We start from the raw sequence: 12,179 nt of genomic DNA, 5'->3' as shown, positions 1-12,179 counted from the left end.
GGGAGAGAAGTCTTTCAGTGTCTGCGATTGGGTAAGTGATTCAAACCCCAGGGGAGAGCTTTGAACAAGAAGAGTCTTGAAAGTACAGAGAGAGAGGTTATCAAAGATGAGAGAAAGATGAAGAAACAAGGAACAAAAGGCAGAAGGTTTGATCAAGCTGGATGAGAAGGGAGGCTAGAGAGCAGTAGAGAGGTTTGCTGTGCTTTGAATTTGTTTTAGACGAATCAAAAACCAGTCTGGGTCTCCCACAAAAGCAACAAGGCAGGGACCTAATATTCAGAGGGAAAGGAAGAAGCTGCTGTCTAAGTTCTAGGAAACTCAGCAAATGACCAGGATATCTAAGAATATGCCCAGGAAGTGGTGAAAAGGTCTGGAACTTATATTCTTAATAATAACTTGAGATTCAGCATAATATATCCTCTTCATGATACAGGTATGGCAAATATATGGTATGATATGGTATGATATGATATGATATGATATGATATGATATGATATGATATAATGTTAAACATAAATTTACTTTTGAAATGGCATAAGATGGTGCAAAAATATTTCTTATAAACTTCAGATGTTAGGTATTGTCAGTGATAATAAATATGAATACAAAATGAATATTTTAATTATTAAGCATTTATTATATGCCGGGCACTGTAATAAATGCTAGGAATACATATATAAACATATATATATATGAATATATGTCTATCTTACATTTATAGATTTATGTACATACGTGTATATGCATCCATATATGCATACACGTATGTGTATGTATGAGTCTCCAGACTCATTTAGCTTACACTCTAATAGTAGCAGTCTGGTATCATGGTATAGTAGATAGACAACTATATTCTAAGGTAGCAAGACCCCAGTTGAAGTCCTCCCATACTGCTTATGTGACCTCAGACAAACCACTTAAACTCAGCAGCTTGCTCAACTTACTAATACCATTCTATAAACATATTTGTTCTCAAAGCCCAACTGACAAATTGGGTCAGACAAACCAAAAGACAGATGGACCCAAGGGCTTTCTGAGATTGTTCTTAAAAGAGGAAGATTGATGAGACTGAGAAAAAGGTATGACGTGAGCCACAATGTGTGCGATGGCTCTCCCAATTCCAGCTGGCTGGGGCAGGAAGAGTCAATGAGAGCCCCTCTCCTAGATGGAAAAGGAATCATGTTTCACTGAGACAGCATTTGTGCTGATCGGTGATATAGGTTTGACATTTGCAGTTGGTGCATTTGTGTTGGGGTACAGTGAAGGGAGATGGTGAATCTAGAAAGAATCTGTTTCTAGCGTGTTTGCAACATTTAGCCCCCTCAAGCTTTCTATATATTTTTGCACGTTTTACACATTTTTTTAAATCATTGATGATTTCCAAAGCCATAGTTGCCTTGAGACAAAAAAAAAAAAAAGCAAGAGAAGAAAATGTCAAAAGAGAAGATAAGGAAGTAATAACCATTTGTCAGTATAAGAGAGGACAGGGAATCCTGAGAGTGTCATGGGGCTAGGGCCTGTAAGTTGGATCTTTATCCCTCAGGCACACTAGGGCCATGTCCACCTGGGTGTCATGGACTTAGCCAGGCCTGAATTTTCTTCATAGATGTCCATCCTGGGCCTCACACTCCAATCCAATTGTTGTTGGAGGATTTTCCTTTCTGGATACAATTGAGTCCTAGATACTAGTTGCCATTACAGTGGGTATTATTCCCAAATGTAAGCAAATTCTTAGCCTTGGTTTGATGTACCTTCTCTTTTTATCTTTCAGATTGACCTTGCACAGAGATGTCCTGCCAGCAAAGCCAGCAGCAGTGCCAAGCCCCTAAGTGCCCCCCTAAGTGTCCCCCCAAATGCCAGACCCCTAAATGTCCTCCAAAGTGCCCACCCAAGTGTCCCCCTAAATGCCCTCCCAAGTGCCCTCCCCAGGCTCCCTGCCCTCCTCCAGTCTCTTCCTGCTGTGGCTCTAGCTCTGGAGGATGCTGCAGCTCTGGAGGATGCTGCAGTTCTGGGGGATGCTGTGGCTCCAGCTCTGGGGGGTGGTGCAGCTATGGCTCTGGGGGCGGCTGTTGCCTCTTTTCCCATCACAGGAGATCCCACAGACGCAGGCACCAGAGGTCTGACTGCTGTGACAGTGGCAGTGGGCACAACCAGCAGTCTGGGGGCTGCTGTGGGAGCTCCGGGGGCTGCTGCTGATCATCTGGCTCTCTCCACACCAAGAATCAGTGATGTAGAAGCCAAGGCCAATAGATGACCCTACCTAACGGGCAGCTGCTATGACTGCCTCTTTGTTTGCCCACACAGAAGTGGTTCCTCAGAAACCCTCATTGATCTTGGATCAATAAGCCTTGGGTCATCTGCCTAGCCTCCGTCCCACTGCTCCCTTTTGGTCAGAGACAATCTGCAACAATAAATCCACATTCACAGTCCTCTTTGTCTGCTAGTAATTGTTCTTTCTTCTGCACTGGGCTCTGCTACTCCTCCCTAGACAGAGGTCGAAAATTTCAAATTTGTCAGTTTAAGAGCCAAATTCACTGTTTTTTGCTATCCAGTTAAATGGCTCAATTAGGTAGTATTTTCCTTTGAACACATCTGACTCAGATATTATATTTCCTCTTTTTGCACCCTATGCAATTCAGGAAGCCAGACTTTCGCATCTAAGTGTCCAGAGCCATCATGAAGGGCTTGGAATCTCTCAACACATCTGTAAACTTTGGGTAACATTGACTGCCTTCACATACTTGGAATGGGTTTTCTCACTCCCAGATACAGTGCTCCTTAGCTTAATGATTTCTGATTTTCACCTTTCCCAAAATGGTGGGGTGATTTCCAGCAACTTCAGCTCAATTCTTAGTGGATTTACTTCCTGCCCTTTGTTCAGCAGCACAATTTCTGTGTCATCCTCCTACAAATGCTTCTTCTTTCCAGTCATCTGGATATATCCAGTCTCATTGCTATGTGAGCTGTTTCTATGCCTTTTGTCTTATATGTCCCATTGGCTATTTCTATAGAACTGACCCTGGTCTCTGGTGCAATGGGCCTGTGGAGTAGAGCATTAGTAGCTCCATTACATTTTTCCCAACCCGTCATGCACACAAAAATCTTTGTTGACCTGGGTGGCTACCCATCTCTGACAGATGGCATTCACCTTGACATTTCTTTTTTTTTTTCACCTTGACATTTCTTACCATATTTGGTGGTTGTCTGTTTCTGAAACTGATCTCCATACACATAGTCTTTTTTTTTTTTGCTTAATCAACATGAAACTTTTTAATAAAGAATACAAAATACCCAAAGACTCACTTTTATCAACGGCAGACACCTTCAAAGCTCAAATCTTCAATTTATTAATAGTAAGTGAGGAGTGAACTGCAGCCTGAAAAACACATGTCATAGTTTAAACATCTCTGGTAACTTCTTGGTTGTCAGAACTTGAGTGAATCAGAAACCAAATTGATGGAGTTTCCTTATTTCATACTATTCTCTTTGCTTGACTCTTTCTTTGCTAATTAACACTGTCAGTTATGTATACTGCTGGCCTGATTTCTCAGGCAACTATAGTTGCCATATATTAAAATCATCTTTAAAATCTGCTTGAGTAGAACCAGCTTATCATATTTTATGTGCTCTGTATGCATGGCAGCTCCTGAAGCCTCTTCTCCAGACTTTCTATGAATCTGAAAATTTTTTCAATCTTCTCATCAGTTACAGTAAAGAAACTGATGTGAATGTATGTTCTCTGTGCCTCCCTTATCTTGAATGAATGAATGAATGAATGAAAGAAAGAATGAATGAATGAATGAAAAACATTTATTAAGAGCTTACTATATGCCAAGCACAGTGCTAAATATTGGGAAAACAAATACAAAACAGTCAGTCCTTATGCTCAAGGAGTTTACATGCTAATAGAAGGACATAGCACAGAGGGTGGTGGCCAGGGAAATGTTTTGGTCTCAGGAGTCCCAGGGATGGCAAGTTGATTCATAGAACAACAACTGGCATGCTCTTATCCAAAAGCAATGGTAGTATTGATTGGATTACTATTTCCAGAGCAGGAAGTGGAAAGAAAGGAATAAGAAGTAGAACTCGGTGGTGTGGGAGATGTCAAGGTAAACTCTTTAAATGGCTCATTTGGATGTGAAACACTGTCTGATTTGGAGCAGCTAGACACACCCAATGAGCATGTCTTAATGGAGAAATACTTGAGTCTGCATTCACTTACCAGTTACCACCATTCAGCCTCCCACTCAGGGTGGAAGTTCCAAAAAGAGAAGTTTAACTGCCTCAATGATTGGAGATCATAGCTACTGGAGGTCCTGTCTACAGGGTAGAGTTTCAGATGTGGAGAAGCAGGTCAGCAACAGGGCAGATGGCAAGATGATGCCAGGGAGATAGATGGCGAGACATTCTAAAGTGACCTCAAATGTCTGTAAGCCTTCAAACATGGCAACAAAGGAGCAGTCCGTCTTTAGGACGCATAAGGGTTTCCCCAAAGGCTCTATATATGTTGCTCTGCATGGGTTATTGGAAACTCTTGAATCCTTTCAGGAGCCTGTTTTAGCAACGTTGCTTCAATGAGCTGACCCCGTCTTCTCAAAAACAAGTTTTCTGTAGCGTGCCAACACACACTGTGCTAGGTGCTTTATTCCCTAATCTGTTGTCTAGGTTTATGCTTCTGATGATAGGTTCTTACTGACAAAAGCAGAGGAGGTTGTAAAGCCAAGCAGTCTCTTCACATCTTCTGACCTGTCTTGCCCAGGAAGGAATTACCTGGCAAGGAATCTCATGTGTCGAGCCAAGCCCTCCTGAGGTACCTCCCTTTCAACCTTAGAAGGTGCCACAGCCTGATCCAGTCCACACAGAGCAGCAACTGAATAGTACTTTCTTAGGAGCACCTTTCCCTGGGTTATGCTGGTAATGTTTAATAACTGGCTCACTGAGGGGTAGGGGTGGGGAATGAAAACCAACAGAACTTTAAATTTATTCTCTATTAATATATTCTCCATCACTTTATTGAGTCTAGAAATCAACAAAACATTAAAACAAACCCTGACTTGTAGTGAGTGTTTATTTCCAATGCTCACACTAAAAATGACTTCAGCAGACCCCTGAATCTTTGCCCAGTAATCTATACCTAGAGGCAGCTGGATGGTAGAACACATAGAATTATGGACATGGAGTCAAAAAAGATTGAGTTTTAATTGTCTCAGACACTTATTACCTGTATGCCCCTGGGAAAGTCCTATAACCTCTATCTCTTTCGGTTTCATATCTATAAAATAGTATTAACAGTAGCACCTGCCTGCCAGGGCTGTTGTATACGTAAAATGAAATAATATATACAAAATACTTTGCAAACATGCCATATAAATTTTGGTGATTATTTCTAAGAGAATCCACAGCCGTCTACAGAATCTCTTCAGTTGAAATCTTGTCACACGGTCCAATCTTATCTAATTCCAGTCTTGTCTAATATTAGAGAGAACATTTCCACTAATTCTCCTTCTCCAGCCCCCCCTCCCATTCACAGTGAAGGATAATAGCACAACACCAACTAGACCCACTGTTCTTTCAGTGCTTTTAAGAGACCTGACAACGTAGAAGGTCAATACTTCAATGCCATCCCAGACACACCCATCATATTTAATCTTTATGTCAGACTCTCAAAGGTCCAGGGCAATAGATAGATTGCTAGACCTGGAGTTAAGAAGACTCATATCTTCCTGAGATCAAATCTGGCCTCAGACCCTTATTAGCTGTGTGAACCTGGGCAAGTCATTCAATCCAGTTTGCCTCAATTTCTTTTTCCACAAAATGAACTGGAGAAGGAAATGGCAAAAAGCATTCCAATATCTTTGCCAAGAAAACCCCAAAGAGGGTCAAGAAGAATCAGACATGACTGAACAACGACAAACTCTCCAAGTCCCACATAAAATACAGGATTTTTTTTTATTGAGGCTCTTTGTTTTATTGCCTCCACCCAGAAAATTTGGGAACCTTACCCTATGGCGCTAAACTGTGTGTTGTTACCAACATCACCTGTAAGGCACTAACTAAATGTTTATTGATTGATTCTTAGACTATAAAGACACAGATCATAAAAGATAAGTTTTATACACAGGCCAAACAAAACAGAGCTAATAGAAAATAAGAAGTCCTCCAATGAATGACCCTTTTCTCAGAGATCTGCATACCCTCAATCATTTATAGTATCTGATCACATACGGTTCCAAGTGGGCATTAGCTTGAATAAATTCTACAAACATTCTTCTCTATCTTCTGTTAAATGGATTGGTTGTCTCTGTTGTGTCTCCTCCTGCAGCTTTCTGTAGTTCCCAGCAGATGGCATTAGAATTCCTACTCCTGGGCCATGAAAAAGAAAAAAAGAATAATAATTGAGTGCTAGCCCAGTGTAGGAGGAAGAAAAAGAAAGAAAGAAAGAAAGAAAGAAAGAAAGAAAGAAAGAAAGAAAGAAAGAAAGAAAGAAAGAAAGAAAGAAGAAAGAAGAAAGAAAGAAAGAAAGAAAGAAAGAAAGAAAGAAGAAAGGAAGAAAGAAAGGAAGGAAGAAGGAGGAAGGAAGGAAGAAGGAAGGAAGGAAGGAAGGAAGGAAGGAAGGAAGGAAGGAAGGAAAGAAGGAAGGAAGGAAGGGAGAGAAAGAGAGAGAAAGAAAGAAGGAAAGAGAGAAAGAAAGAGAGAGAGAAAGAAAGAAAGAAAGAAAGAAAGAAAGAAAGAAAGAAAGAAAGAAAGAAAGAAAGAAAGAAAGAAAGAAAGGAAGGAAGGAAGGAAGGAAGGAAGGAAGGAAGGAAAGAAGGAAGGAAGGAAGGGAGAGAAAGAGAGAGAAAGAAAGAAGGAAAGAGAGAAAGAAAGAGAGAGAGAGAGAGAGAGAGAAAGAAAGAAAGAAAGAAAGAAAGAAAGAAAGAAAGAAAGAAAGAAAGAAAGAAAGAAAGGAAGGAAGGAAGGAAGGAAGGAAGGAAGGAAGGAAGGAAGGAAGGAAGGAAGGAAGGAAGGAAAGAAGGAAGGAAGGAAGGGAGAGAAAGAGAGAGAAAGAAAGAAGGAAAGAGAGAAAGAAAGAGAGAGAGAGAGAGAAAGAAAGAAAGAAAGAAAGAAAGAAAGAAAGAAAGAAAGAAAGAAAGAAAGAAAGAAAGAAGGAAAGAAAGACAATTGAGCCCTAGCCCAGTGTAGGAGAGGGAGAAAAACAATTCCATAATGTTCCATCTTGGCACAAGCCAAGTCAATGAACATGTATTGCCCTGTTCCAGGCACTGCGCTAAGTACTGGGGTTATAAAGAAAGGCAAAAACATACAAACAACTATGTACAAACAAAATATTTACATGATAACCCAGAGGCAGTCACAGAGGAGAGGTATGAGCCTTGAGGGACATTGGCAAAGACCTCAGAGACGCAGAATTTTAGCTGAGACTTGAAGGAAGCCAGAGAAGCTAAGAGGAAGAGATGAGGAGGGAGGGTTCCAGACATGGAAAACAGCTGGTAATGGAGTCTCGGGTACAAGGAACAGCAAGGTGGCCAGTGTCATTGGATGGACGAGTATATGAGTAGCAGTGAGAATGGGGAGATTGAGGAGAAAGAGGTAGTTTGAGGAGTAAGAAGACTGGGAAAGTAAGAAGGAAGCTTTAATGCACACAATTCAACCAAAGTATCTCTATTGTGGTCTATTTTTAAATTTGAGTCCATCAGTCAAGAAACATTTATGAAGTGCCTACTGTGTGTCAGGCACTGTGTTAAGCACTGGGGATACAAATCCAAAAAAGAAAAAAAAACAGTTCCTGCCCTCAAGGAACTTGCAGTCTAATGGGGGAAGACAATACATAAAAAAAGCTGAAAGTTGAGAGGGTGGGGAACAGAGGATGACAGAAAAGTCCAAAAGAGTGCCTCTAGGTGGGACATGAAGAGATGGCTGACCCGGGTGCCATCCTTAAATGGAGGCTTTGGGAGGACCTCTTCACGCTGCCCTCCAATCAGAGGAGTCCTAGGATAGAAAGTACTGATAAAAATATAAGTACAAAGGCTGAATTTCTCCTGAAATGTCATTCAAATCCCAGTTAATGTCTCTGGGTGGAAAAAAATTCAAATTAGCTGAAACTACTTATTAGTAATATTTAGTATAGGAGGAATTGGAGAGGGTTCCAAACTTAAGGGACTGATTTTTTGTAGACAGGAAAGGTGATAGGACTCTTCTGATAAGTCAAGATGCAGGAAGAAATGTTTAAAGGCAACTAAAGGCACCTGGGTAATTTTACACATGACTCTGGCAGTCTAGCTTCCAGGAATGAGATGTTAATCTTATTGTACTCTGGCCAGGCCAAACTAAAACGGGACTATTCAAGGCTGGATGCCACAGTTTAGAAAAGACACTGCTAAGCTAGAGAGTATTGAGAGGGGAATGATTCAAATGGTGAAGGCATTGAAGGACAATGTGGTCACGCACAAGAGGATAGGTTGAAGGAAATGGGATTTTTGGTCCAAAGAAGAAAAGATTCAAGGGGGAAAAAATGGCTCTCTTCAAATGAGCCTGTCTGGGAAGGATCAGACTCATTTTGTTTCAGAATCAAGAGCAATGGGTAGAATTCTCTCCACTTCTATCAATATCAACAAACCATGACATGTCCATCTTCCTGGCTAAATGAATCTTACACATAGGACTCTAATGACTCAGAATGGAAGACAGGAAGTGTGGACTGATTTAGGAAGGCAAAATTAAGCAAAGACCAAAGTGTTACCAAAGGATTTTTAAAATCAAGACTTTCAAGTTTGACCCCTGAAAAGAAGTAAATAAAATGTGCCTCCTTCCCTGATTTTCAAAGGTGTGGGATCATGGGTGGGGAACATTGATATGCTTTGAGACTCAGTTGATATATTGTTGTTGTTCAGTCATGTTTGACTCTTTGTGACTCCATTTGGGGTTCCCTTGGCAAAGATACTGGAGAGGTTTGCTATTTCCTTTTCCAGCTCCTTTTACAGATGAGGAAACTGAGCAAACAGGGTTAAGTGACTTGCCCAGGGTCACACAGCTACTAAGTGTAAGAGCCCAGATTTGAAGTCATGAAGATGGATCTTCCTAACTCCAAGCCCCGTGATCTATTCACTGTACCACCTAGCTGCCGTGATATGTTGATTAATTTTGCTGAACTGAGGATAAAATTAGATTATATTTTAAAGCATTTTTACAAACCTTAAAGCATTATATAAATGCTATTATATCTATAGCTATCTGTATCTACAGTTCTCTATATCTATCTATATAGCTATCTAAATCTATATGCCTCTCTATATCTCTGTATATAGATATAGCTATATCATTTGTATCTGTATATTATTCAAATATACAGGTATTTCTATTTGAAAGTATCTCATGGAAATGTTACCAAGGACCTGGTGAAACAATAACCTTTCTCTGTCTTTGTAGTTTCTAAAAGAAATGTTTCAGCCATGTAGATGAGGTAGAGAATTTTGTTCAGGACCTTACATACTAGAGTTTATTGAGTAGGGGAGTAACATGGGCAGATCTATTAAAATGTGTAGAGGTTAAGTTACAGTGAGAACAGACATGACTGAGGTTAGGAGATCCATCAGGAAGTTGCTACAATAGTCCAGGCAAGAGATAATGAGTGCCTGATCTAGGCTGGCAGCTATGTGAATGGAGAAAAGGAGACACATATGATCAATATTATGGAGGAAGAAATGACAAAATTTTGCAACTGATGGGATATATGGAGTGACTGAGAGATTGCAAACCTAGATGACTGGAAGGATGGTGATGCCCTTGACAGCAATAGAGAAATACAGAAGAGAAGAAGAGAGTTGGATTGCTTTTTTTTTTTTTGGAGTTCTGTTTTGGACTTCTTGAATTTGACTTGCCTATGGAAAATCTAGCTTCAACTGTCCAGTTGGTGATACATGTCTGGAGATCATGAGAGAGACTCAGGCTAGATCAACAGATCTAGGAATCTTTTGCATAGATACAATAATTGAATCTATGGGAATTGATGAGATCACCAAGTGAGAAAAGACAAGAGATTAGAAAAAAGATAAGAGGGCCTAGGACAAAGCCTTAGGGGACACCCACAACTAGTGGGCAGAGTATGGATGGAGATCCAGCAAAGGAAACTGAGAAGGAATGGTCAGACTCGCTGGAGAAGAACTGAGAGAAAACACTATCGATAAAACCCAGAGGGGAGGGTAAATCCAAGTGGAGAACATGGTCAACAGTATCTAGAACTATTGAAAGGTCAAGAAGTGGACTGACAAAGGGTCATTAGATTTGACAATTGTAAGGTTGTTGAAGATCGCTTTGGAAAAAGCAGTTTCAATTGAATGATGAGGCTGGAAGCCAGACTGAAGAAGGTTCAGAAGAGAATGAAAAGAGAAGAATTTGAGGCAGCAAATATAGATGGATTTTTTAAGGTGAGTAGCTAAAAAAGTTGAGAAAGCCCTAGGATTATAACTACCAAAATAGTAGGATTTCATGAGAGGTTGTTTTTTTGTTGTTATTGTTATTGTTTGTTTTTTAAGGATGAAATAGCTGGGCTTGTTTGTAGCAGTAGACAAGATTCCAGTAAATAAGTAAAGATTGAATTCTGGAAGGGACAGGTGGAGGTTAGGGGGGAGGGTGAGATGAGGAGCAGGGGAGAAAACAGAGCTCTCATTGAATAGCCTCCATTTTTTATGAAGTATGCAGAGGTCTTTATCTGAGAGAAAGTAGAGAGGATGTGTCATGGGACGTTTGAGGAGGGAAAAAAAGGTTATAAAGAAATGGGTACATAGTAAATGCATGTTAAATAATTGACTAACAGAGTGGAACTCTAAAATGACATTCTAACTGTAATTGCAAACATTCTATTGTACTGAATTAAACTCATGCTTTATAATTGAGGAAGTGACAAAAGGTCAAGGTTATTTTTCCAAAACCACATCTCTCAGGAAGGACTACCTGAGTTCTTGGGTGGTGGCTGAGAAAGCAGGCTCCGGAGATACATGTTGAACACAGAGGATGGCCACAAACTCTCCTAGACTCTTCATTACCATCGCGCCCATCCTCAGCATCTGATTACTCAGTATCCTCAATAGCTGCATCAGTATCAGTGTCAGTTGCATCATTATGTCAGCCACCATCATCAACATCATCATTACCTTGGCAGTTCCAAACAAGGGATCCTAGGAATGCTTAGAGCTGTGACTCTGAATAAATGGGAAGCCTCCCAAGTTAATCACTTAGAAAGGGACTAATCTCCTTTGCATTTAAAAGATCATCTGTAGGTTAAAAATAAATCCTTAGACTTTGTAGTAACACCTCATATGTCTATTGTAGAAGGCTGATGTGGTTTGAGTGAAGACACTGGACAGGAAGATGACTGTATTGATAATTAATTAATGAATAAGCACTAATTAAGTACTATGATTGATGATCAATTAATTAATGAGCAAGCTCTTATTAAGTACTGTGATCCAGGCAATGCAGGATGTAGAGGATACAAAGTGCAAAGAATGAAACAATCTGTCTTCTCAAGGAACTTTATTCAGGAGATCACGTGCACTCGCACACACACATCTACTCAGAATAAAAACATACAAAACAAATACAAAATAAATACAAGGTAGTCAGAGGGAAGAGCACTGACATTTAATGGTGGTGGTAGAGGGACAGGAAAGACTCCCTGTAGAATGTGCTGCTCAAGGGCATCTTGCAAGAAAAGAGGGATTCTATGAGGCAGAAGGAAAGGACTGCATTCCAGACATGAAGGATGGCCAGTGTAACATCACAGAGCAGGGAGACGGAGTTCCCCCGTACAAGGAACAAAGAGAAGGCCAGTAGAGTTTAGGAATAGGAATACATGTCAAACACAGGTTTAGAATCTTAAACACCTCCCTTTTTCAGTCCCAACATAAGGGGGACTTTATTAAGTGCTGTTTGGGTCATTTGTGTTAATAAATTGCAAGATTTCAGGAAATCTCAGAAAATGGAAAATGGCTAACTCCGTATTCCCACATCTATTGATTTTCACATCTGCTGAGTAGGAGAACTTATCTGGCCAAGCCAGAATGAAGAATGGGTTTTAAAAAGTAAATTAAAGAGTTGTTATTGCTTGTTCATTTCTTTATATAGTGGAAAGAATAAGATATAAGAAGGGACAGTATCACTGCTTTAAATAGATAGGATA

This window comes from Phascolarctos cinereus, unplaced genomic scaffold (genome assembly GCF_003287225.1).
Source record: "Phascolarctos cinereus isolate Bilbo 61053 unplaced genomic scaffold, phaCin_HiC Scaffold_5;HRSCAF=322, whole genome shotgun sequence".
NCBI classification, from domain to species: Eukaryota; Metazoa; Chordata; class Mammalia; order Diprotodontia; family Phascolarctidae; genus Phascolarctos; species Phascolarctos cinereus.
This window is presented reverse-complemented; position numbering follows the sequence as displayed.